Raw genomic sequence first — 26,678 nt, 5'->3', positions numbered from 1 at the left:
GAAATGGGGCCACAATTGCAAAGTATTACATATATTACAGGGAACTCTTTCGCGTAAGATTACAGGGTTGAGTGGTCGGAAATACCATGTGCGCATGTCGCCGTGCTAATTTTAGAATATAATACACCTGGATCTGTTTACCTTTATAATGCGATCGTAAGGCCTAATACATTTACACACGAAACATGCAAAATTAGACTGCTTTCTTTTGGAGGGATAATAATTGATGACGTTTTCCCCTAAAATTTACTAAAACTCATCAAGTGTTTATAACGCCAGGAACTTTTCTGTCAGGTGTCATTAGTTAATCACGTGACCAAATGACCTCTAGGTCATCCAGTGTAGTGCATGAGCCGTGGGCAGAGTAGAATGCTGGATAACGAGACTTGTGTGGAGAGTGGCATATGGCATGTCTAGTATTATAGGCTTTTTAATACCAAGAAACTGACCTTTTTAAACCTTTGTAGGCCTACACGAAGATATTTTTTTTTATAGATAAGACTTCTTCTTTCCATGATATTAAATATTATATGAAGTGAGTTCAGATTTTCATTTAGGTTTGTTTGTGTTGTTTTTTTTTGTCTATTAAACATACATAATGTAAGAGCTAAATCTGCCTATTGCAGGCCTTGCTTTAGGCCTGAAATGTTATCTAAATTATTAATTAGACATTTAAAATTAACTTATCCAGACCATAATCAACTCTCGATGTGATCGCTAGCCTGCGATATTTACTGAATTTGGATCCGATCTGCTGCTCAACTTTCATTCATGATTAAATCATGAAATGGGTAATCGAGACTATGTTTTTTATCGTACCGAATTTAGTAATGATGATCAAGGCTGCGAAACGCATATATCTTAAGTTAGGAAGAATTTTTAGTTTAAGACGATTGTAAGGATATTTAAGATTTTGTAAAATAGGGCCCTGGTCATTTCATTGCATTTGATATATCTTATGTGGCTTACAATGGACTTGTTTTGTTTTCAGGTCCGTGAGTTTGTCTTGTAATTTCAACTTGGGGTTTGTTACTATTCAAGTCTTATTAGTAATGATAAAAACGAAATCTTTTCTTGCCAATGCAATGATGATTCAAAATTATCACCAGTCATTCTACCGTTGACGTTGCTAAGGCTACAAACAGGGTCATCAAGATACCACCACCCGCTTCCATAACGTACTGGGCAACTGTAATTACTTAAGTCGTGGTCAAACGTTGAAAATGGCCTCCCGTTTAGCGTGAATGTGACATTACTCATGGCATTACCACAGGGATAATTAGAATCATCTTCGAAGTTCCCAATTGAAAGTCGATAATCTTCAGATTTAGAATCGAGCTTGAAATTCCGATAATAAACTTGAGCGGCCTGGTTATCCGGAAATAGAAACCGAATTGCCAATGTAAAATTCCTATTTTGAAGAATATCATGGATAGGTTCCAACCCTAAAAAATAATTACCAAGGGCATTTCCGAATCCATCTGAATACTCATTGAATGTTTTGTTAAAATCGATTTCTTGACATTTTAGGTTCCTGTAATGGATATATGTTCTTGATTTTACGAAATTACATTTTACTTCCAAAACTGGCCCGATTACCGACGGCTGAATAAAGGACACCAGTTTTCTACTGGGAACAACCTGTTTTTCAACACCATCCTTGCAATCTGAAATAGGTAAATAATTAGGTTACGAATTCGAAAAGTGTATGTATTATAAATGTTCTAACGATGAAATAAACGGCAAGATCTACTAAATTGTTTTAATTTCATTTAGTAACACGCCAACAGTGAGGCTGGTGTCCCACGCCGAAATCCCAAAATAAATATATGGTACATTTAATTGAACATTTATCTTTTTGCAGAGTATCGAGCAGCCAAACTGATTATGTATACTTGGGCTAAGCAAAAAGTGTTCACGATCAAACTATACACTAAATTTCGTCAGTTAGAATCAAAATTATCTTGACCCAAAGCATCGACCAATGAAATTGCTTCGCTCTGCTTAGCTCTAATGTTAATCACTGAACTCAGTCAAGACATCCACCTTATAAACATCTACGCCACAAAGATAAAACATTCTACCGCAATTAAAAGCAGAGTTGTTATGTTCCCAAGTCTTGACCAATGTTGGTATAGTGAATCTGGGGGGTTGGGTGGCTGAATGGTGAGGAATTATTAGTGAGCAGAAATTCGGCCGTGTATCTGTTATCACTGGTCACATCAGTCAGTTATATAGAGGTGTGACTCGTGTTTTCTTTGGCGTTCGTCACTTCCGATTCAGGAAACCTGTATTACTCAGCTATCGTAGCAATGATCTCTGTGTTGAAATTATATTTGGAATGTGTTTAACCAGCTCTATCACATTATGAGATAATGACTGGCACCAATATTGCCCCTTAAACTCGGTTTTCGTGAATGGCCGACCATAGTATTTAGTGGTTATATCATACGTGTTTTGCAGTACGGTCGAGATGGGATTAGACGTAACGCCTCTGTCTGCGCAATATTTCTCTAGAAACTACATGGCGTGTGATCTTTTTCATTAACCCGGTTGGGGTACAAAAGTATGACGTTATGCTCCCATTTCATTCCATTTATACTTACCTTTTATAACATGTTGACAATGATTACCATAGTAACCAATAGGGCACCTTGTGCAAGTTTCATTTCCACATACATATTTCTACAAAATACAACCAAAAAAGGGTTACTTTTGTCTTTACATGCTTCATAAAATTCCATGTGATTAAAACACAGATCCTATTTCATTTCGATTTTAATAGTTCAAAATTTCGCTTTACACTATAGTTCGTTCATTCTTAAGGCTTAGCAACCACTACCACCGTGTTATCGCAGACATGAATCTGGAGGAGTTGGAATAGTTGTTATTTAACTCTCGTTCTGGTTGATGTGAGGCTTTAGTCAATGAAACTGATACGGTCTGGTGAGTTCTTGGTGGGTAGATATTCTCAGTCAAGACAAAGCAAAAGATTTATTTCTAAATACCCACGTGGTTAATCAATATCTGACGGCATAGGCTTAAAAGCCGCTCGTATGACCACTGGGACATCCCCCCCACACACACACTACAAGCGGCCAGATCTCCATCTAGCGGAGGCCATCGAAAGTAAAAAAAAAAGAAATATAGATCAGTATTTAATCAGATTGCATAAAATTCAAACCAAATGGAAAAAGGTGAAATTGTATTCGCCCGCCTATCTGTCACGCTGTTCATAACTGGGGTAGTTTTGTGACACTACCGCCCCAGTGTGTCACAGAGCCCCCAAAAGACTACACTGAAAAAACACTTGTGTTGGATCTCAACACAAGTACTTGTGTTAAAATTAATCTACACAAGTTATGTGTTGTTTTGCATTGCATTAACACAAACTTGTGTCGATTTATAAAATCTTGTGTGTTTTTTCATATCATTAACACAAGTAATGTGTACCTTCCACGATTTGTTTTCTTTTTAAGAAAAAAACTCCATACAAAGTCTGAATTCGGGAGTCGTCAAGTTTTAAGAAAAGTAATAAAGGGCTTAATTCACATCTCGAAAATCACTGGAAGGGAGTGAGTACCAATTAATCAGACAATTGCCAGACAGACTTGAATGTTAATTGGTGTTAAGTTGTCTGTATAGTTAAAATGTCTGTCTTTTTTTATTGACCCAATAAACTGATAGACCAAATGAATATATAGTGTACATGTGATTTTCAGCACCCTGGTGTTTTCGAAAATTGATTCAATGTGCAATGAACAAAAAAAATGAGTAAAACTCTTAATAATGTAATTGGTTGATGTAATCGAAATTGGACAGTATTGGTTAACTGAAAAGTAACCAATCAAATTTAATTGATCATCCACGTGTATCTCATAATCGACTTATTGATATAATGGTTCTCCAAGTTATCTATACTTTTTGTCTGCGATATCACTTCGGTGGAAGCGGGCGTAAAATACAACTAACTAAGAAGAAGTATCTATACTTTAGTCATTGCGACAAATTCTTTCTTTGATATTATATCAGCGACATTCAGTTAGATGTAGTGACGTTAGCATCAACAGAGTGCTTTAGCCGTGATATTTTTAAAAAAAAAATTATAATGGTCACATAGAATACCAGACCGCAGGTTTGTAAATTTTTACAAAAAATAAAACCGTGTATTTAATTTAGCATGTATATATTGCTTCTATGTATATAATAATTCGTTTCGTTTAAAACAGTCAGATTTAGAACCACTGCCACTGACTGCACCGGAATTCTATTTATATAATGGCGCCACAAAGAAATTTTTTTTGATGTGTTCTAAAAGTGTTCCGCTAATTCAGCAATCTAATGAATCTGTCTTAATTTTTCTGAAATCGTGCTTAATTATTATTAGCTAATCGGCGCTACACCGTTGTTCAAATACTTATAATTGCAAGAAACCCCCGACTAGGACCAGCAGGTAAGAATCTGTCTTGATTTTATAGTAATGCCCGGTTGCAATTATTGGCCGCCATCTTTGATTTTTATAGACGTTCGGGCCAAAAAAAAGGAGAAATGTATATCCAGACATGGACTATAGCTAGATACTAACTTTTGTGTTAGTTGTTTATTTGAAATGTAATCTTAATATTCTGTAAAAGAAAAAAACAACAACAAACAAATCAGCCTTTTTTTTATATCAATGTCATCAATGTGTAGGCCTAATAATTAGACTTTCAATGATTCAGAAGTTTCTCTACAGTTTCGTTATTTTTTTTCCAGTCATTGATGTTAGCATATGTACTACACAAAGAAAAACAGGTAACAGAATTTCATTTCCTTTTAATATATTTTTTAAATAATGGCCAATAATTGTTATTGTATGTAACAGGAAAAGTATTTATCTCTGTAGAGAGAGGGCGAGTAAATGGGGTTTAAAATTCACTAAATTCACTTGACACAAACTATTCCATTCATTTCCTTGTATTAAATTGGTCGAATCAATGATGGGTTAGTTGTATTTTACGTCCGCTTCCACCGAGGTGATATCGCAGACAAGGTCGAATCAAGTAGGCCCATGCTTTATGTCCTAGAATCAAGTAGGACGGGTAGTCTTCTTCCGTTTCCGCCCTTTTCCTGAACACTGTCTCATTCTATTGCCATCTGTGTATGTTGTGTTATATTAATTCTGCATAAACCTAGAGTTGTTGTTAGTGTTTGTCGGATAGATCCTTTATACTTACTGGCGCTAGGTAATTTTGAGGCTAATATTGTTCAATTTTATTTGAATGATTTGCTTGCGCGTACCATAGGAGTGTATTAGAAACAGTGTTCGCGCAGGTTCGAGAACGGCTGAAGAACATGAAAACACTTTCATGAGTCTCGAACATGAGAGAACGGTATCCATGGTAACAAGATGAATTAAATTTATACAATCTGTTACGATAACTTGTTTGGTATTGACTTCGCTATTAGGCATACTTATGATAAATTATGACTCCATTTTACTCCTTTTCAATTCTTTGGATGACGATTACATCACCTTTTGATACGCCCACATGGAAATGTGGTCGCATATTGTCATCGCCCTCGTCCGTAGGTTTGTCCGTCGTCTACAGACCTGATTATTTTGAAATTGATATGTTGTTTATTTTAATGAGATGAATCCTATTTAATTTCAATAATTTCCGTTTGTTTCTTCTGGAGTTATAGCCCTTGTTTCACTTTGTGAAATTCATTTGCATCTTTTAAATTAGTAAAACGAAGACGTCTATTAAATTTCTGCGATTTCCGTGAATTATGTCTAGAGTTGTGGCCCTTGTTTCACTTTTTCGAACCTTGTGAACGCGCGAACAACAAAATTATCATCCGATTTGTATGCATTATTTAAATTAGTAAAACACAAAACAAAAAAATCTGTCAAATTTCAACAATTAAGGCCCTTGTTTCAGTTTGTAGAACCTTTGTAAACCCACAAACGACAAAAATTATAATCTTTTCTTGTAAATGCCCACATTACCTACAAAAGAATGAATATGCGACAATCCCTGTTGACTGAGCAAACGATTAAACTGCTGTGGGCATATGTTTCGTTGCCTGGCAACCTAACTTATTTGATGTTATACTGGCCACATACTACATCCAATTTTCGAACGGTATTAAACTTTTAAATTAATAAATGCACCCATGATGCTGTTTTCTCAGCAGTTATCGATGCGTCGACCATGTTTGTTCTCCCTCACACCAGCTATGAGGTAGTGTGGGATTTGAGAACGGGAACGTGTTCGTGAACGCATTCCAGACTGCTCAAGTCCGACAAGAACCCATTCTCCGTCCGTTCTCTGCACCGGAACACTGTTTCGAATACACCCTAGGGGTATTTAGCAAAGGGAGGAAACCGAGGGACCCGTAGAAAACCCACAAGGCTGGACAGGCGACCTTATTCCTAGTCACATTCAAGTGGGGAATCACATAATAATGGCCTATTTCAAATAAGATATTTGCATATAAAGAAAGTAGGCCTACAGCCTCTTTCAAATGTGATATTTGCATATAAAGAAAGTACAAACTTAAATCGTCAGTACTGGATAAACTAGCCAAAGGATTCGGCTGAATCAATTGGTGTAAACTTCACCTAGTTTATCCACTGACATACGCCCGAATCAAACATGTTTAATATATTTGGTCGAATTGTATTTGAGTGGTGTGTCCTGCTGTCCGCTTCGCCGAAGCATTCGTCTGATTTTAGAATTCATTAGCCAATCACCACTCATTTATATCGAGTGGGTATCACAAACTAGCAGTCGAACTGTGACACGGGTGCTACAGCCAACAAATTCCAACTACCATACTATCGGCTTAAATGCACGCCAATTGGACCTCAGGTTTTGTGTTCCATTGAAACTACTAGAAATGAAATGGGGTTTAACGTCCTACTATTTTGCTCCGAACTGGGCTAATGAAGACAGGCATACACCACACAGTGTGCTATGAGGGAAATTTTGCCCGGACAGCGGCACTGCGGTGTATCGAATTCCAACTGTCAAGGGATCTTTTACGTGGACGCCAACGTGTACACGGGACCTCGTTTTTTCGTATCATCCGAATGACTAGACAACTGTCCTTGTCAGGCCCTCCATCCTGCATCACTGACAAGGGGGAACCACGCCGGAAAATCTGGGTGAACTTTCTCGGCCAATGCAGGGATCGAACACCCTACCTCCAGGCTAGCGAGCCAGCGTCTCACCCACTTAGCCACCATGACGACTAGACAGGGAATCCATGCTGAAAAATCCAAATGAGCTTTCTCGGTCAACACTGGGAGCAAACCTACAAACTCCCGGGTAGCAAGCCAGTGCCTTACACACTAAGCCACATGGCTCTCTTCTAATTACTGTGACAGTCCAGTCACATGACAAACAAGGGTTATTAAAACAGATTTTCACGGCTTCGGTAAGATCTTCGGGATTCAAATGGTTTTAGATATCACACAGTTTGTATATGGTAAGGTATCTTAAACAGTTAATTACATGTCACATATTTATATTTTTCAGTTTCCATATTAGATGCCATAGCAAATCAAAGATCATATAATAAAATAAGTCAAAAAACCCAAATATGGGAAAAAAAAGAGCTGAAGAAATGGTGATTTGAGCACCTATGATTTCTCATAGTTGTTTTTTGAGGGTGAGTGTTCAATTCTAATAGAAAAGATTGTTGTTGTGGTATTTTAGAATCTCACCATAATGTGTTTGGCACAATATAGCCCGGTTGGAGCTGATGTGACATAAACCTTAATTTCATTTTATTATTTGGAATTTAAAATTCAGTTTAGTATAGTAAAACTGTGAAGTACATGTATGTGCACAGACAGAATCTTACTTATGTCCAGATACATGTAGATATGACTATCTCATCTGTGGGGACCTACGGTGACCAAGTGGGTAAGACACTGGTTCGCATATTTTAAGGTCGCGGGTTTGCAGTAAGACAATGCAGAACGGAGGGCCTTACAAGGACAGCTGTCTAGTCGTTCAGATTGAACAAAAAAACGTGGTCCCGTGTACACATTGGCGTGCATGTAAAATAGCCCCTGGCAGTTAGAATTTGATACAAGAGTAGGCCTTAGGGTCACGGTACCCGGCAAAATTTCTCTCATAGCACACTGTATGGCATATGCCCAACCTCATTAGCCCAGTCGGAGCTGAACAGTAGGACGCCGAACCCCATTCCATTTCATTTTTTTCATTTTGTCTCATCTGTGACAAAGCAAACCAACACATTACAATACAATGTAATTAAATTAAAACTTTCATCTTTTAACCGTCGAGTCGATTTAAGTCAACTAATACATAATATGTTTTTTTTCTCCGTTAACTACATCAGAAAGATCAAGACAGTTGAAAATGGCTATTCATATTATGGAAACTTTTTCTCACAGAGCTTGATAATCAGGTAAAATGTAAGTAACATACATATTTGTATTTTTAATCATCAACTAGTTCTATACACTTGCTTGGTAATCTAGTTATTCTTCTTGGGGCAATGCCTAGGACTCAGCTATTTCAAGTACTTGGCATGCTTGATTTTTGCCAATCACATCCATTACAGTAAATAGCAGTAAAATAATGATGGACAATATTTTACTTTTCAAATAGATTTCAATAGATTTTAAAGGGTAATATCCAATTTGTTGTCAATGGAAATAAAATAAGAATGGGTCCAAAAATAATTAGACATTGCCAAGTAAATAGGTGCTGCCAATGATGTAGTAGGGAATCTGGATTTGCAGACAATACATGTATGAACCGGGTGAATAGTTGACCTATTATGAGACTTCAGTCCCAAATCTCAAGACTTTTTTCTGACTTGGCCTGACAATGACAGCTGTCTAGTCCTTCCGATGAGACGAATATTGGAATGCACGTAAAAGATCCCCTGGCAGTTGGAATTCGATATAAGAATAGATGATAGTGCCGCTGCCCGGGCAAAAATTCCATCATAGCACACTGTGTGGCATATGCCCGTCATTATTAGCCCAGTATAGGAGCAGAACAGTAGGACGTTAAACCCCATTTCATTTCATTTTTCTGACTTTTAACCCATTTGATTTGAGCATAATAATCTGCCTGGGTCTTTAAGTGGACAAGACACAATAAGCGTTACGCAAAGTTGAAACCAAATAGAGACTCAGTCTCGATGTGGCAAAATAAATTGTTTATTTAAACATTGTATTCTTATTGCCTACTTTTTATTTTTTAGGCTGGAACACCCTTGAAAGAGTATTTGGTGTATGATAACAACAAGAGAACCCAAGCATCAATTTATTTTATACTTCTGGGAAAGAATGCATTTGACCCAATTTTTAAATATTTATTTTTTGTTATTAATGTTAAATTTTCTTCCAAAACACAATTAGATTTTAATTCTCTTCAAATATGTATGTATAATATAGCAAGTAAACTGACATATAAATCACTTAGAATTTGGTCGGAAATCATAAAGTATTTAATAGGCATTACTAGAAACCAAATGTAGATCAAATACACCCAGAATTACAAAAAACCTTGACCTACATTAAGGTGACTTTCCCTTGCTTATGAAATGAAATACGTTTTAATATCCTGCTTTTCTGTGTTCTTAGAGTGATTCTACCCTACCCTTATATCAAATATTTCAACTGTCAAGGGTTCTTTAAAGGGTACCCAGGGGGGCCGAATGGTTAACACGCACACATTTGATCAGAAGGTCTGTCATTGATTCAAATAATTCAATTTTCAAGGGTTCTTCAAAGTGTACGCAGTTGGGTTGGTTTCAATTCTGGGGGGTGGGGGTGGATGGCCGAATGGTTAGCACGTGCATGCTGTATCATACGGCCTCCTGTCATTGAGTCAACTGGCATGGTTTCGAATCCCCGGTTGTAGACAAGGAGTAGGGTCGCCTGTCCAATCTTGTGGGTTTTCTCCGGGACCTCCGGTTTCCACCCACTGCTAAAGACCCCTACGCGCTAGCGAATTATTGAAATAAAATTAAACCATATGTTAATCCCAAAATGATCTAGTTTGTGTCGAGTAGATGTTAAACCCCATTTCTCTCTGTCTCTCTCTCTTTTGATTCTGGGCTTGTACCCAATTATCCCTTGCCATATCCAACACTGAAAAGTGGGAACTATGCCGGAAAATCCAGTTGAAATTTCGCGGCCAACGCCTTATGCTCACTGAACCACTGTGGCTTATGACTTGTGATTGTATATAAATCTTTTGTACATATGATATTTTTTTATTTCAATCCTGTAATCTTGATGCTTTGCTTCTTTTATTTATAAAATATTCATTTTGTTTGGGGTTTTTTTAATGAGGAAAAGGCTCTACATCATTTTATTACTCCTGCAAAATAGAGCAATTTTCTTTTGTTAGTTTTCTGTGTATGCTAGTTATTTCTAGATGCCTCACAAATCACTTGTAGTGTGATTTTGTAGCATTTTTCAGTTTTTGAAATTGTTTCAATTTAGTGCATAATTAATCTTATTAGTGCTTAGTTTGGATGTTATTAAATTTAGATATATGTGTACATATCTTTATATTCTCAGTTCTTGTTTTGGGGTAAAGAACAATTTAAATAGCTATTTTATATTTTGTGATGGGTAAAGTGTGTGGGGCAAAAAACAATTTAAATAGCTATTTTATATTTTGTGACGGGTAAAGTGGGGGGGGGGGGGGAGGGGTCATTATATATAACACAATATAATTTGTATTAGAATTGAAGTCTCTGTTTTTCTGTTAACATTTCAAATATCTATTTAGTTTTGATGTATTAATTTACTTTTTCCTATGATTTTATGAATAAATAATAATCTTACAAAATTTTTTTTTGTTTCCTTCTTTTATCAAACTTTACAGGTCTAACAGAGCAAAGAGAGGGGTCCTGCATAGAAAGGTTGCTATGCTGGATATAAATTGGGGAAAAATACAACACAAGTTTTTGATGATGGTTATACACAAGTTTGTATGAAACCACACAAGTTTCAGAAATTTCAACACAAGTTTCAGAAATTTTAACACAAGTTTCAGAAATTTCAACACAAGTTTCAACACAAGTATTGTGTAGATTTCACACAAGTTTCAACACAAGTTTTGTGTTGTTTGATACATTTTAACACAAGTTTTGTGTTGTTTGATACATTTTAACACAAGTTTTGTGTTGTTTCAACATTTAACACAAGTTTTGTGTTGTTTTAACACAAGTTTGTGTTGTTAAATAGAGACACCTAACTTGTGTTGAATTTAACACAAGTTTGTGTTCTTTCAACACAAGTTTTTTTTCAGTGTATGCTTCGTCACACTACATTTTAAATGTGACACTATTGTATGTCACTGCCGTGGGCTTTAATATTCCTACTTCTCTGAACTATTGAACTTTATTTCACGTTGTGTATTTTTTTTGGTAGTCAGACCTCTTACACTCTGTAGTGTTTTAAAGATACTTTCCCATAAAAGTATTTATCGGGTGGTTTTTTCCAATAAAAGTATGACAATTTTGATATATATGGAAAGTAGAAATATCCAATCTTACTAGAAAAATACTGTATTCCCCAATAAAAAAAACCCATGGAGCGCATACAGGAAAAAAATGTAAGGATTTCCTTAACCGGCAACCCGACGATTAGGGATGTCTGCTTGAGTGACGTGAAAGATTGCACGAAAAGTTTGTCAGATTAGTGAGCGCTTGGTTTATATATTGATGAAATTCATGGTGAGCTTTAAGTGTACAACAGTTTCCGAGATAAAAACCACAGGCAAAGACGCGGGTAGTGGATAATCCGAGAATTTTATTACGCACCCGTTGATAGGTACCGCGTCAGCCAAGTCACGTGACACAAACATGACGTTTTTAAATAGATTTTTTTATAGCAGCGGTATTCCCTCACGAATACATTGTTTTGAGAAGGTTTCGAGCAACATTTTGATAAATTAATTAGTTTGAATATTAGTTGAAATATATCATGAAATCACTTAGTTTGTGCGCGGGAAGGTATCTTTAAAATACCCTTTCTTAAAAGAAATACATGAAAACTATAGCAGTGATGTTATAATAAAATCCATTATACAGTACAGTACTACAGCCTTACACATAAATGCATACGTTATTATTATCTACATAAGAATTCGAAATAATTCTACAGACATGTCTACAGTCGTAAGTTGCACGAGTCTAGAACTCAACCGCTTCCTTCGAAGGATCTAAATGACTGTATTAAAGTAAAGGAAGTGTCTGCCCAATGTCGAGGATCAATCTATGATTCTGGCGTTCATTGCCTTCTAGGATTGTGCAAGTTAAAACTGTTAAATTTCTAAACAGTAAATATTACTGACAATGGCAAAGGCTTTTACATTAAACGACGTAATGCCTGAAGAAGAAATCATATACAAGCTCATTAAACATCCAATTTGAGACAAATGAAATGAAATGGGGTTTAACGTCCTACTGTTCTGCTCCTGTGCTGGGCTAATGAAGACGGGCATACGCCATACAGTGTGCTATGAGGGAAATTTTGCCCGGGCAGCGGCACTATCGCCTACTCTTATATTGAATTCCAACTGCCAAGGGATCTTTTACGTGCATTCCAATGTATACACGGGACCTCGTTTTTTCGTCTCATCCGAAGGACTAGACAGTTGTCCTTGTCAGGCCCTCCGTCCTGCATCACTGACAAGGGGGAACCACGCCGGAAAATCTGGATGAACTTTCTCGGCCAATGCAGGGATCGAACACCCGACCTCCAGGCTAGCAAGCCAGCCTCTTACCCACTTAGCCACGTGATCCCCTCCAATTTGAGACAATAGTTAGTAGAATGTTACCAGTCAGTAAACCGGGTGAGTAAAGAACACGTAAAAACTGATCAATATTGTAGAGGTAGGGTGAATTTCAGTTAAATCTAAATAATTATTATTCTCAATAAATAAAGTCGTCCTAATAGTAAATGCTTTTTATACGCCCACATATTCGTGTGGACGTATATTGTCGTCCACTGTCCGTCCGTGAGGACGTCCGCCCGCCCACTGGTCACCATTTTTATCCGATTTTGACAAAATTTGAAATATAGGTTTATCTCGCAAAGTTCTCGTTTCCTTTTGATATTGGCATTTGTCGGACCGTAACGTCATGGATTATGCCACCTGATTGTACGGAAAATCACGTTTTTTGCTTGTGGACACTTTAGAGGTCATAATGTTTATCCGATTTTGATGAAATTTAAATGGATATTTATAACCCAAAGATCTCGGTACCTTTTGACATTCGCGTATATCGGACTGTAACTTTCTGGATTATAGCCCCTGATTGTACGAAAAATCGCGTTTTTAACTTGTGGTTCCTCTAGAGGTCACAATTTCATCCGTTCAAATATATAATCGTTACACCCTATAATGACGATTGAGTTCGAATTTCGTTAAAATTGGACCAAAACTGTCCGACAAAATGGCCGGAAATAGAGTCAACGAATCTAATACGAAGACCGTGGACCCCCTAGAAGTCACAATTTCTATCCGATTTCGATAAAACTTAAAATATTAATTTGTTGAAAATTTCATTCAATTTATGGTTACTCGGTACACAAATATTGCTGGTTTTGCAGAGATTAAACCAAAAACTTATTCGGGGTGTTCGAAACATATATTACATTTAATTTTCTAATTTATTTAGTATAAACGCAAGATGTTGTCACTGATAATCACCGCAGCGATTTTCATCACTCTGTCCCGCACGTTTAGCCATCCATTCAGCAGTTTTACTAGATCAAGTATAATTCAGAATTCATGCGATGATCATAAAGTGTTATCAAGAACCACGGAAAGAAGAAAATTTGTTTGTAGCGCAGCATGTGGTCTAGATGCTGACTGTTGGCGATTTCTTTACTGTTCTAACAATGCCAGATGTACGCTGTATCTGGATGGTACTGATTGTATTATGAACGGTGATCCTACTAAATGTTACTGTAATAGTAAGATCAGTTTAAAGATATGGTTTTTTTTTTTTGGGGGGGGGGGGCGTGTGCGTTCTATCAACTGGGGTGATTTCGATTCCCGGGTTGTGCGTTACAAGGAGGGTCGCTTGTCCAACCTCGTGGGTTTTCTTCAGGTCCTCCGGTTTCCCCCACTGCTAAAGACCCCTACGCGCAAGCGAATTATTGAAATAAAATTGAACCATATGTTAGTCCCGAAATGTCGAGTAGATCCTTGTTTAAATTTAAAACTGAAAACTGATGAAATTCATAAAAATGTAATATTTATCAAAACAATACCCGTCACTCAAAAGTACCAGAAATATGGTCATTATTTACCATCCTAAATATTTAAATGCATATTTTGATTACTACCATGGCCGGCATTTATAAACCGGTGGTCCGAGAATATAAAGTAATCTCCAGTCCACTCATGTGGACGTATTCTTTCGCCTCACTTTCCGTGCGTGTGTCGGTTTTCCTTTGTTTACTGACCATCTACAGATCACAATTTGTATCCGATTTTTTTTTTATGAAACTTATAATATATTTGTTTACATCCCGAAGATATCTTTTCCTTTTGATATTTGCGCGTATCGGATGGCACCTTCATTGATTATGGCCACTGATTGTGGACCCTCTAGAGGTCACAATTTTTATTTGATTTTAAGAATTGTTCAAAGATATCACCGTTACACCTTAATTGTGATTGAGTTAATATTTCAGGAAAATCGGACCTAAACTGCCAATAAAAATGGTCGCTCCCCAGTAAGCAAATAATTTAAAAAACATGTAATACCAAGGTTGCAGACACTGTATTGGTGTTGTTATCTTGTCCTGAAACTATAAGATCCTAATATCCAATATTTAAGACACAAAAAAATCATTTTATAACCAAATCCCGAGTGCACAAAGCATTCTTAAGTTGAAAATATACTCAACTTACAATCACTGTTTATGAGAAATATCTTTGATCCAGAAACACTATGCTTTGTACATAGTTTCTCAATGATGTATTTCAAACACTAAAACAAAAAACGATTTATAAAGGGCTATAGTTTAGTTAAAATAAGGGGAACAATTTTGAGTAAATACTTAACTTAAGTCTGCGAATGCTTTAAAGTGAGTACACCTGCGCTGATTACCTTAATTTTTAACCTATTTATCTTTGGGAAAACCTGTATTTCTTTCGTACAATAGCTGACAAGATAATATTGACTGTTTATAAAAAAAATATCTGCCAAGGCAGATGTTCTACTGTACATAATATAAATGTATATGATTTAAGGGTGTTGTAATAGACGACATGCCGTTACGAAAGAAGATCTAACATTCAGGCATGTTGATTCAGAGGGCGTTGGTCACGATGAGATGTGTTTTTGTTAATGTTATCGATCGCTTTCAGTCCCTATAAAGTTATAGGAAATACATATTAAAATAATCAGCATATTTATTCTTGTGTAAATGCTATCATACAAGAAGGAACGTCCTTCCGAATTTGAATTTGTTCTTAATTATGTATCTTCTAGTTTGTATTCACTTATTCAAACCCAACTTCAAAAGTCGATGTACATCTCAAATCTGTACATAACTTGATCAGCTATTGCATATTTTTCATTTAGATTGATTAAAATAGTCTGTCATTATTTATTTAATACTCTAATTACTCCATGAAACTTTTCGTCAATATACATACTTTCCGAACATTATTTCTTAAATGGGACATCAAAATTATTAATTTACAAAGGCACATTTACATAAAATACCAATATAGATAGACCTATGTTGGTCTAATATATCTACAAAAACTTAAATAAATTTAAATTGGAAAATTGCACACATCAAAATTAAGCACACGGGAATGGCCGATCCAAAACTGAGCTGCGTTGCGCATGGTCGGAAACTTAAATTCAATCAAAGCATGGAGCACATTTCATCAGATAGCAAATTACGATTTAAACGAATAGACCCGAATGGTAGTAGTGGTTCATTCTTATCGGAAAAAAATCAATAATTTGAAATAACCAAGAGAACATAACTCCGTCAACATTGAAACCCCAAAACAAATATGTCCGCGGATGGTGCACAAAAGCAGTGTATTTTACAATGCAGTCGAATGGATATATCTTGTGAAATATAGCACGCAGGTACAGTTTCTTGGTAGTTTGTAATAAAGGATCATCTAGCGTTGTTGTTTATATAAATATAGTGCCATAACTGTAAATAGTTTTCGATATTTTTTTCAGCTCGGGGCACCCTAGCATTGGCCGATAAAGTTCATCGGGATTTTCCGATGTAGTTTCCCCTTCTTGTCAGCGATGCTGGACTTCGAATTTTGTCTAATGGTTTGGATTGGTCGTATTTGATTTTATTTTATTTATTGATCGGTTATATGTTAGTTGGCTGGTTGAAACAAGACGAACATTCCAACTATGGCGATTAAAAGGTTGGCTGAAAAAGCTCCTCGGATTTTACGGCGTGGCTTTCCCGTGCGGAGTCACGGTGGTTAAGTGGATAAGACACTGGCTCATTAGCCTGGAGGTCGCGTGGTTTACTCCTGCATTGGCCACTTCATTACAAATTCTTGTCAAGTTTAAAATTTTCATTGTGCGTAAATATTGGATACCAGAAGCCCATCTTTTCACGGTAAGATAACAACAATAAGTCGTGTTTGCACTGTCGAAGACTGTGAATACCACTGGGTTACAGAATTAGCTACTTTAACAAACAATAAGTCGTGTTTGCACTGTTGAAGACTGTGGATAATACTGGGTTACAGAATTAGCTACTTTAACAAGAAAAAAATAAAGATCGAACGGCTCAATTAGTCTGTTTTTATGTTTTCAAAAAAAAAGATAATTCCCTCACATTTGAAAGGGAATGGTATTTAACTTCGCTAATTATAAAATTTACAACAGCTACAGCTACTTGAATTTCGACTGTTTTTCAAATAATCAATATTCATGGAATAGCTCTTGTCATTCAGCTATTCAGTAAAATTGTTGATAGAAAATAAAATCTGCAGGAAAACAAACGGGAATGTATTCGATTTTAAAGACCTCGCCAGACTAACATTCATTTTAAACCCGTCAGTTTTCTCAGTTGAAACGAAGATCAGACAAACCTAGGAGGGTGTGGGGTGGAGAATACGGTTTGAAGATTAACGTGGTAAGTTGTCGCTAGAAGGTAATTGTATAAAAAGGGTGGTTGTATACGGTGGGCTATATTACAATTTGGACTAATAAAATGTTTTAACCATTCTAAGAAGGGGTGCATTGATTGAGCAGTCATTAATTATTGAACCATGTTCAGAAATAGTGACAAAGAAGGAGACTATTAGTATGCAATAAAAAAAAACCTTCATGTTTCTGTCACATTTTTCTGAAAAAAATATTAAAGTATTCACATTTAAACAAGTAGTGTGCAATGAGAAGGGGTAAACAATTTTGGCCAATTATTGTAACGGGGGGGGGGGGGGGGGGGTAAACGATTTTATAGTATCAACAGGAGGGATGAGGATGTTTTGTGTTCCTCTCGCATTGGTCATTCCATCTTAAAGCGAGAGCCTCAACCGGAATGTGAACACTGTCAAATACCGATGTTTGTCGTCGCCTGTCCGTCCGTGTGTCCGTTTACATTTTGTTTGTGAACCAAACTTGATTTATAGGTTAATCTCCCAAAGATCTCGGTTATTTACAATATTTCCACGTAATGGGCCGTAACGTCCTGGTATGCAGGACGGAGGGGCTGACAAGGAAAGCTGTCTAATCGTTCGGATGGGACGAAAAACCGAGGTCCCGTGTACACATTGGCGTGCACGTAAAAGATCCCTTGGCAGTTGGAATTCGATATAAGAGTAGGCCGTAGTGCCGCTGTCCGGGCAAAATTTCCCTCATAGCACACTGTATGGCGTATGCCCGTCTTCATTAGCCCAGCTTAGGAGCAGAACAGTAGGACGTTAACCTCCATTTTATTTCATTTCATTTCGTAACGTCCTGGTCTAAGACACTTGATTTTATGAGAAATCACGTTTTAGCTTTATCCGATTTCGATGAAACTTGAAATGTATGTTTATAACCCAAATATCTTGGTACTCGCTAATATCGAACTGTAACTTCCTGGATTATGACCCCTGATTGTACGAAAAATCGTATTTTTAGCTTGTGGTTCCTCTGGAGGTCACATTTTTTTTTTATCCAATATAACAAAGACGTTCACATACATCGCCGTTACACCATAATGATGGTTGAATTCGTATTTCGTGAAAATGGGACCGAAACTGTCCGACAAAACGGACGCACTTTGTAAGAAAATAGTGTAAAAGTATGTTATACCAAGATTGTGGACCCTGATGAAACTTAAAATGTATGTTTATATCACAAAGATCTTGGTTCCTATTCGCGCATATCGGAATGTAACTTCCAGGATTATGGTCCCTGATTGTACGAAAAATTGTGTTTTTTTGGCTTCTGAAACCTGAGGAGGTCAAATTTGTTTTATCCGATTTTAAAAATTGTTCAAATATGTGAAACCCTAATGACGATTGAAAATCTGACCGGAATTGCTTGACCAAATGGCGGGGATCGCGTGGGTAAGACGCTGGCTCGCTAGCCTGGAGGTCGGGTGTTCGATCCTTGCATTGGCCGAGAAAGTTCATCCCGTGGTTTCCCCTTGTCAGAGATGCAGGACGGAGGGCTGGACAAGGACAGCTGTCTAGTCGTTCGGATGGGACGAAAAACCGAAGTCCCCTGTACACATTGGCGTGCACGTAAAAGATCCCTTGGCAGTTGGAATTCGATATAAGAGTAGGCCCTAGCGCCGCTGCCCGGGCAAAATTTCCCTCATAGCACACTGTATGGTGTATGCCCGTCTTCATTTGCCTAGGTTAGGAGCAGAACAGTAGGACGTTAAACCCCATTTCATTTCATTTCATTTGACCAAATGGCAGCTGATAAACATTCTTTAGATAAACACGATATGTTTTATATTACACGTGGTTGTGGTGATAGGGATAAAATAGTCTGGACGGTCCGTCCGTTTACATTTTTTGTCGACACTCTACAGATCACAATTTTTATCCGATTGTGACGTGACGAAACTTGAAATATAGGGTTATCTCCCAACGATCGCGGTCCCTGTCGATATTCGGGTACATCAGATCGTAACTTCCTGGGTTATGGCCCCCTGATTGTACGAAAAAATCGAGGTTTTTTTTAGCCCGTGGATCCTCTAAAGGCCACCATTTTATCCTATATTCGAGCATTTCAGACTGCATTCCTGTATTACGGCCCCTGATTTTACGAAAAATTGCTTTTTTTTTATTTTAGCTTGTTCTCTACCCATCTCTTACAAAGTGTGAGCGTATCTTGCCTGGCACCCGCTGGTATATTACACATTTGGTCGAGGTGAGGGGTCCGGAGATTTTAAACGGTAGGTTTTATATTACACATTTGGTGGTGGCGAGAGGGATAAACACGGTATTAACAGGGAAGGATTTTATATGCCCACATTTTCATGTAGACGTATATTGTCGTCGCCCCTGTCCGTTCACACTTTACCATGCCAGCATGGATAGGTGTTGACGCTATGGAGGGTATGTTCATTATCACAGCAACGGTGCTTGAAAATCGAGTCTATGTCTCGATTATCCAGTATATCGTTAAAATTTTAAATTATCAATTTGAATCTGGGCCAGATTCTAGAGAGTTAATCATAGGCTTGTCGTGTGCATAAATTGTTAAATAATAGTTTATATAACATTTGAGTCCTGCTATAGGTAGATTTAGCAGATTGCATATCGCATCTTTAATAGCCAGCGGAAGAAAAAACTATTATAAACTTTATCATTTTTCCCTGAATATAGTAACTTTATTATTTTCTTATCTGGTTATAGTAAACTATTATTATTCTTACATGGTTATAGTAATCTTTATTATTATTCTTACCTGGTTATAGTAAACCGTATTATAAACTGTTATTATTACTCCTACCTGGTTACGGTAAACCTTTTTATTCTGACGTGATTTTATTATTATTATTCTTACGTGTTTATACTAAACTCTCTTTTTTATTTTTACGTGCTTATGGCAATCTTTATTATAAACTATTAGTATTCTTACCTGCTTCTAGAAAACATTTATTATTCTTACATGGTTATAGTAAACTTTATTATAAACTAGTATTACTCCTACCTGATTACGGTAAACTTTACTTTTCTTACGTGGTTGTAGTAAACGTTTTTATTCTTACGTGGTTATATCAAACTTTATTATAAACTATTGGTATTCTTACCTGGTTCTAAAAATTTATCATTCTTACCCGGTTATAGTAAACTTTATTTTTTTACCTGGTCGTAGTAAATTTCGCTATTCTTACCTGGATACAGTAAACTTTATTATTCTAACATGTTATAATATATAAACAGACATTACTATTTTCAGTAAACTGTATTATTCTTACCTGTCTGAAACAATATTGACCATCTACACCTTCATGCGTTATGCAATCTCCGCCAGATTCAAACAGGGTACAAAGCCTCTTTTCTTTGTCAAACATAATTCTTCGACATGATTGATCTGATAAACATAGTCGACCACAGTCTATTTTCGATAAAGCCTGTTGGTGGATAATAACTTTGTTATAAGTTGTTTTTGTACAAACTTGTATTTCTGGGATGACAGTTGTCCGTGTGTAAAGAGATTCAATATAATATGCACGAATCCCATTACTGAAAACCGAGAACAGAATAAATAGATATCCTTTCATCTTAGAGGCGTTTTCTGTTAGTTTAAACATCACTGTTAGCGTGTGACATAATATTTAATAGGAAAACAGAGTTTATGTAAGTTAACTAAATGATAGATATAGTAACGATTTTTTAAAACCATATATCACTGCAAACAGTTTATCCATAATCATAATAAGTAACCTCGTACACTAGCTGCGTTAATGATAATAGATTATGTCGATGAGAATAAACAATTCAAAGTTGAAACAAACTTTCCCCGCTCAGCCGAAAGTCACTTCATACAGTTTAACCATGTGTTACATACGTGAGTTGCGTTAATGGTAATAAGTTATGTCAATGAGAATAAATAACTCAAATTTGAAACTTATTCCCGGCTCAGCTTCATGTCATGACAAACTTGCATGGCAATATAAACGATTGGGTCACATAAGTCAGCATTCGCATTTTCGCGAATAGTTTTACTACAAGGTAACAGTTGAAGAATCATGGCCAAACTGAGGTGCCTGAAAGTATGACACACAAATAATAGAAGATGCGTCAATATTTATAAAAGGAAAAACGATCAATGAGTTCTCGCTGTTGGTTAAAGGAATTACTATTACGGCTCTTTAGTTTATGTTTTAGCCAACTAAAGGCCACGATCTATATATATTATTGACGAAAAGGAAGAATATTCGTCAGAACCTTTAAATGCATTTTGCGAAAGAATTAAGGCGTTTTAAAACACGCTTGGCACTGTTTATATATGCATACGATATGGATACGTGATACGAATGGGGAAAATTCCACTTGCCAAAAGTCTCTAATAACAGGCCAATTGCCTACACATGAACAGTTCATATGGGCGACTTATCTGCCGGCCCCATTTCACTCGCAAAAAGATACACCGTCAGAAGTGAAAATGGACGTTTTTGATTTTTGTCTTAATAATGAGTAATTGCTCCACCAATCCTCAGACATTCAGCAATTCCTCGTGGCATGCTCCTAATTAACCGTCCAATCACGATTTAAGGCAATCTGAACCACTCCTCTTGCAGTGCCACGGCCAATTCTTGCAGTGTTGTCGGTCAAATTAAACATAACACACTTAAGCAACGATACGCTAAACAGTAAATCTTATGCAAGAATAGTTAGGAAAGCAAACATGGATAGATAAACCAGCACGCGGTAGTTTTCATCAACCCTTCCTTGAAGTGTCAAATTTGACAATGAACCCTCCCACGTGTATGGCGCTATTGCGTGTTTCATGTGCAGCTCAGTGGTTCTGTTGGGGGCGATAAGTTCTTCATCTGTGAACATACTCTCATCTCATATCACAACCTGCATAGGTAATTGCATTTCAATATCCCCTACTTTTTTGAAGAGTATATAACAGATTATGAGATGTGTCACTCGCCAATCTAGTGATTGTTCTACGGGCATCAAGATGTAAGTTTCCAAGTACAGTACTTTCATTTATAGTACAGTTATTCCATGTAGATTACGTCACAGCAGTCGAATAACAGTAATATAAATGTTTTGTGTATTGTTTCTAGTGATCTTCTGCCTAAACAATACTTTAAACTTTTAAAAAAGTCTATAAAATTACTAACTTTAATAACGGTATAATTAATATGAGCAGCCCAATTACAAATAATACTTTAAAAATCCCAGATGCTGATGGTCTTTTCTTTCAGTTAGTGCTGTTCGATCAAAGTACAGATTAGGCGGGTTGGATGGCCGAGTGGTTAACGCGTGTGCGCTTTATCATAAGGTCTGGCGTGGCTTCGATTCTCCGGTTGTACGTGATAAGGAAATGGGTCGCCTGTCCACTGTTAAGGACCCCAACGCGGAAGCGAATTTTTGCAATAAAATTGAACCCTGTTAGTCCCGAAATGACCTAGTTTGTGTCGAGTGGACGTTAAACCCATTTCTCTCTCTCAAAGTCAAGATTAATAAGAGTAGGGTTTTCTTGCTTTGTGTCGATTAAAGTTAATTTTCCATCTTTTTGACCAGTTACTAAGTTTTCTTTATTAGTCTTCATTTAGAAAGGATTGCCATCCTATTTGATCTTCGATTACCATGCATTAACAAGGATATTTGCATTTATTCCACGCGTAATATCATTTATGCTCTATTTCCATATCACAATAAACACAATGGGTTCGCGAGAGAATCATGCAAAATTTAAAAAAAAACCGGCACAAGCGGTGTCGGGCGATTTTGACCAAACTTTGCAGATTTGGTCATTAGGTACCCCGTATACCCCATACGAAATATGAGGGTCACCAACCTTGTAGTTACGGAGAACCAGCTATGGCCATTTTAGGGTTAAAAAACCGTCATTATTTTTAAAAAATAACCCCTAAATGCAAATATTTCCCATAAATTGTCTATTGATTTTTGATTTTTTTAAATTATTTTTTATGAATGATCATGTCTACTACTTCAATATATATGACTATTGAATTTTTCCGAAACCATTTGAGGCTATGAGGAATTTATTTTGAGACGTAGTTTTTGCTATATGCTAAAACATATTAATTTCATGATGCTATATCTCACCCACTGCGGGACTGAGGACAATTCTATTAATAATAGAAGTTGAGGACTACTAATACTAATATTCGGTTTTGACAAAATGACTGGCACGGATTTCTTTCATATTAAATTTGATGGTCGAACTTGAAGAAAATGACTTACATCATTTTTCCAAAAAAATCATTCATTGCCTGTATTATTAGGCCTGATAATGCCCCATGCAACCGCCTTCCAGTAACCCTCTGTAGGGTCGGTACAGAAAGTTCGGGAGTTCCACAAGGATCAGTCCTTGGACCTGTCCTTTCTGTAATGTGTACTAAGAAGTTGGACAACTAATCGATAATCATGGTTTCTAGGACGACATTCTTATGCAGATGATACACAGGTGATCGCAAGTTATTCCCTTTCAAAAACTGTTTCATTCCCTAATTATTCTGACATCAAATTGTGTACACACGACATTAAAGATAGGATGAAAAGAAATATGTTGAAATTAAATTTATTAAGTAAATCATCCTTCTACTAGATCATGAGATTATATTGCCGAATTAATAAAGTGTTGAAAAATAGTCTAGAGAGATTAATTGTATTTACCAAGTACAGCTCTTTATTTTTGGCATTTACAGTAAAGTAAGCTTTTCAAACTTCATCGTTTGAAAATTTTAACGGTGTAATTGTGAGCTCAGTTTTCGTGATTAGATACAAGATAGTGCTAGATAGATAGATAGATAGAAATAAGTAATTGTAGTTTTGATAATGGAACATTTTTTAAACTTGAATTTTTTGATGAAAGTGTATAATCTGCGTTTATATTTATTTGTTTATTTCTATTTCTATTACGGCTTGCTGTTAATGGAACTGGAAACCACGTTAATTTGGTTTCAAGTGCCATGTTACACTTTTCAGTGTATAAATAAAGCGGTTTATGTTTCGTCATTTTTGTGGAAAATCGTTATTTTTGTACAAAAATGGAAATTATTTACTACTAAACGGGTCGAGTGCCACCCAATTTTTTTCTTGATCTTAATACTATAGATCATTGCCTTTTCAGTCAGCATTCCAAAAAAATACTTAAACCCGCAGTGGGTGAGATATAGATAGAATAAAATGACATACCTAAATTGAGCTTTTTTGGTACCTTGCAGCAATAAGTCCCTGTACCAAAAACCGCTCCATGAAAATCCATTAAACTTTCAAAATGTTTTCTCACTAACCATATCTGCTACGCTATAAAGTTTCATTAATCTACTCGCCGTAGTTTAGTTGTACGAAATAATTGAAAAGTGGTCTGAAAATGATGATTTTTTGGCTTTTTTCGGTCTTAAAATTTCGAATTTTTTTTCTACGCTCTAAAAATGGTTCGATTGATCTAAAATTGTGGCAGTGGAGTTTGGATTTGGAGGGGTTACCCATCATACATAAAAAAATGGTGAAAATCGGTCACCCACCATGTGCCGGTCCCTGCATGGTTCTCTCGCAAACGCATTCTTAAATTGAAAAGGCCACCAAAGGTGACATTTAATAAAATGCAACATGAAATTAAAAGCATATGAAAAATAAGTATATACTAATTTAAATTGAAAACCGTAGAGGATACAATACAATTTAGCTTTCTGCCAAAGTGAGGATCTGAAAGATTCCGCCATAAAGATTATGGATATTATAAAAATTATGGATATCCATAAGCTTCCCCACTAGAGGCAAAAAGCTAAAACAAGTTTTCTTTATATAACACGATACACTTTAAATAAGGAAAGGAGACATACATTTATCTTAAAATTATTAAAAGTGACAGCAAATGATAAAAAGGATAGACTAGTGTTGAAATCAGTACTGTAAACTAAAACATATTAATAATCAAGTAAAAGCCTTTTGATCTTCGACTACGTACTCAAAGAAGCCAGTGACTCGTAATTCTGTCTCGCTCATAACACCCATCAGTCCTTATCGTTGTATGTTCTTATACATACTTTTTAAAGGCATTAGTGTGCCAACGACCCAAAGCACGTAGTTTGGCGTCTGAAATACCTATTTCTGAGGCATGTGTTGCAGCCCCAATCCTACACTGTGGCCTTTATAAACCTTTGAATTAAGTTTACAAAATCTTAAACAAGAGGACAGTTTATTATCAAAATAACTTGGTATTGAATTTGCATTAATGGTAAAGAGTGGACCTGGGATATGACAGTGGGTCCGTGACCAAATGACAATCTATGTTTCGTCTGATGTCGAATATGTTTAAAAATTTTAAAATGTTCAAAATTTTGGTCACGACAAAATTTAGCGACCGGGTCGTGAACTATGCCTAAACTGTTCGTGAACTCGCCGGGAGGATGCGTGCCAGTGCGCGCCATGCCACGACTGTCACGAACTGCCACGACTAGTTCACGACTACTGCGCGACAGTGGCGTTCGCGTCGGTGCTGTGGATGCAGCTCATGGAGCTACTACCATTCTTTCTTGCCAAGGGACAGCACCAGCAGGGGACATGTAGTAATGTGACAGGTTTTCTCGCTGATCCTTTGCATCCTTCTGGGTATGATGGCCGGTTAGAGGCAGCACCCCTGCAGGTGTCGGCCAGTCCTCCATCCACCAGGGATTAGATCATGTGTGTCCGGATCTTCGCGGTCCACTTCTGAGATTGCGTTGTGGGTATCTAATGAGGATGAGGTTGTGCAGGACACAGGCGCACATGCTGATCAGGTTGATAGTGTCGGGGTGCTGATGCATCGTTGTCAAGAGGCAACGGAACCTTTGAGACAAAATTCCAAAGGAATTCTCCACGACACGTCGGGCACGAGACAACCTGTAGCTGTAAATGCGTTCTCGTAGGACCTGTGACCGATGGGAGAATGGTTTCATCATCCAGGTTCGGAGAGCAAAGGCGTCATCCCCTACGAAGTGATAGGGCACTGGCTGGTCATCATTAGGGAGTGGTTCTGGTTGAGGCACTTCAGCTCTGTTCTCTTCTACAGCATCATGCAGGGAACATTTACTCCATGTTCCTCCATCCGACGGACCACCCTCTGCCCCAACATCCACATAGAGGAACTTGTAGGTAGCATCTGCCACTGCCGAGGAACTTGTAGGTAGCGTCTGCCACTGCCATCAGAACAAACGGTGTGGTATTTGGGCGATGACTTAATTGTCACTACACCACCCATATAAATAAAAGTCATGTTATAGATATACCATAATCTACATATACGATTGTAAGTTATTAATTCGGTCATATTACACGAGACAATGTAACAATCATTGAACTTGCACAGATGTGAACTGTCCTCAGCCACCTGTTTTGTAGGTAAATCTCAAATAATCTTAACAGTTTTCCCTGGATTAATGTATAGATGAGACTCTTGTGCCAAACGCGTCGAATCTCTTACTAACATCACAGAATGTGGACTTTACTTCATTACCGTGATAACGCGAACGACAA

At 36.9% G+C, this 26,678-nt stretch overlaps 1 long non-coding RNA gene and 1 pseudogene across 2 annotated transcripts; one reads left to right on the top strand and one right to left on the bottom strand.

The window, feature by feature from the left end:
- Positions 1-3,367: 3,367 nt before the first annotated feature.
- On the top strand, positions 3,368-10,660 carry LOC126826814 (uncharacterized). Of its 2 annotated transcripts, XR_007682407.2 has the most exons (5): positions 3,368-4,453; positions 4,756-4,794; positions 7,527-7,659; positions 8,359-8,434; positions 9,235-10,660. It is a non-coding gene; the product is annotated as an uncharacterized LOC126826814 (long non-coding RNA). The 2 variants fall into 2 exon arrangements; XR_007682406.2 differs by lacking the exon at positions 3,368-4,453 and having other exon boundaries at positions 4,641-4,794.
- Positions 10,661-25,675: 15,015 nt separating this feature from the next.
- On the bottom strand, positions 25,676-26,188 carry LOC130010821 (uncharacterized; annotated as a pseudogene).
- Positions 26,189-26,678: the final 490 nt, after the last annotated feature.

Source organism: Patella vulgata, chromosome 1 (genome assembly GCF_932274485.2).
Source record: "Patella vulgata chromosome 1, xgPatVulg1.2, whole genome shotgun sequence".
NCBI lineage: Eukaryota > Metazoa > Mollusca > Gastropoda > Patellidae > Patella > Patella vulgata.
The sequence above is the reverse complement of the archived record's forward strand: the minus strand, read 5'-3'. Positions and strand labels throughout refer to the sequence as shown.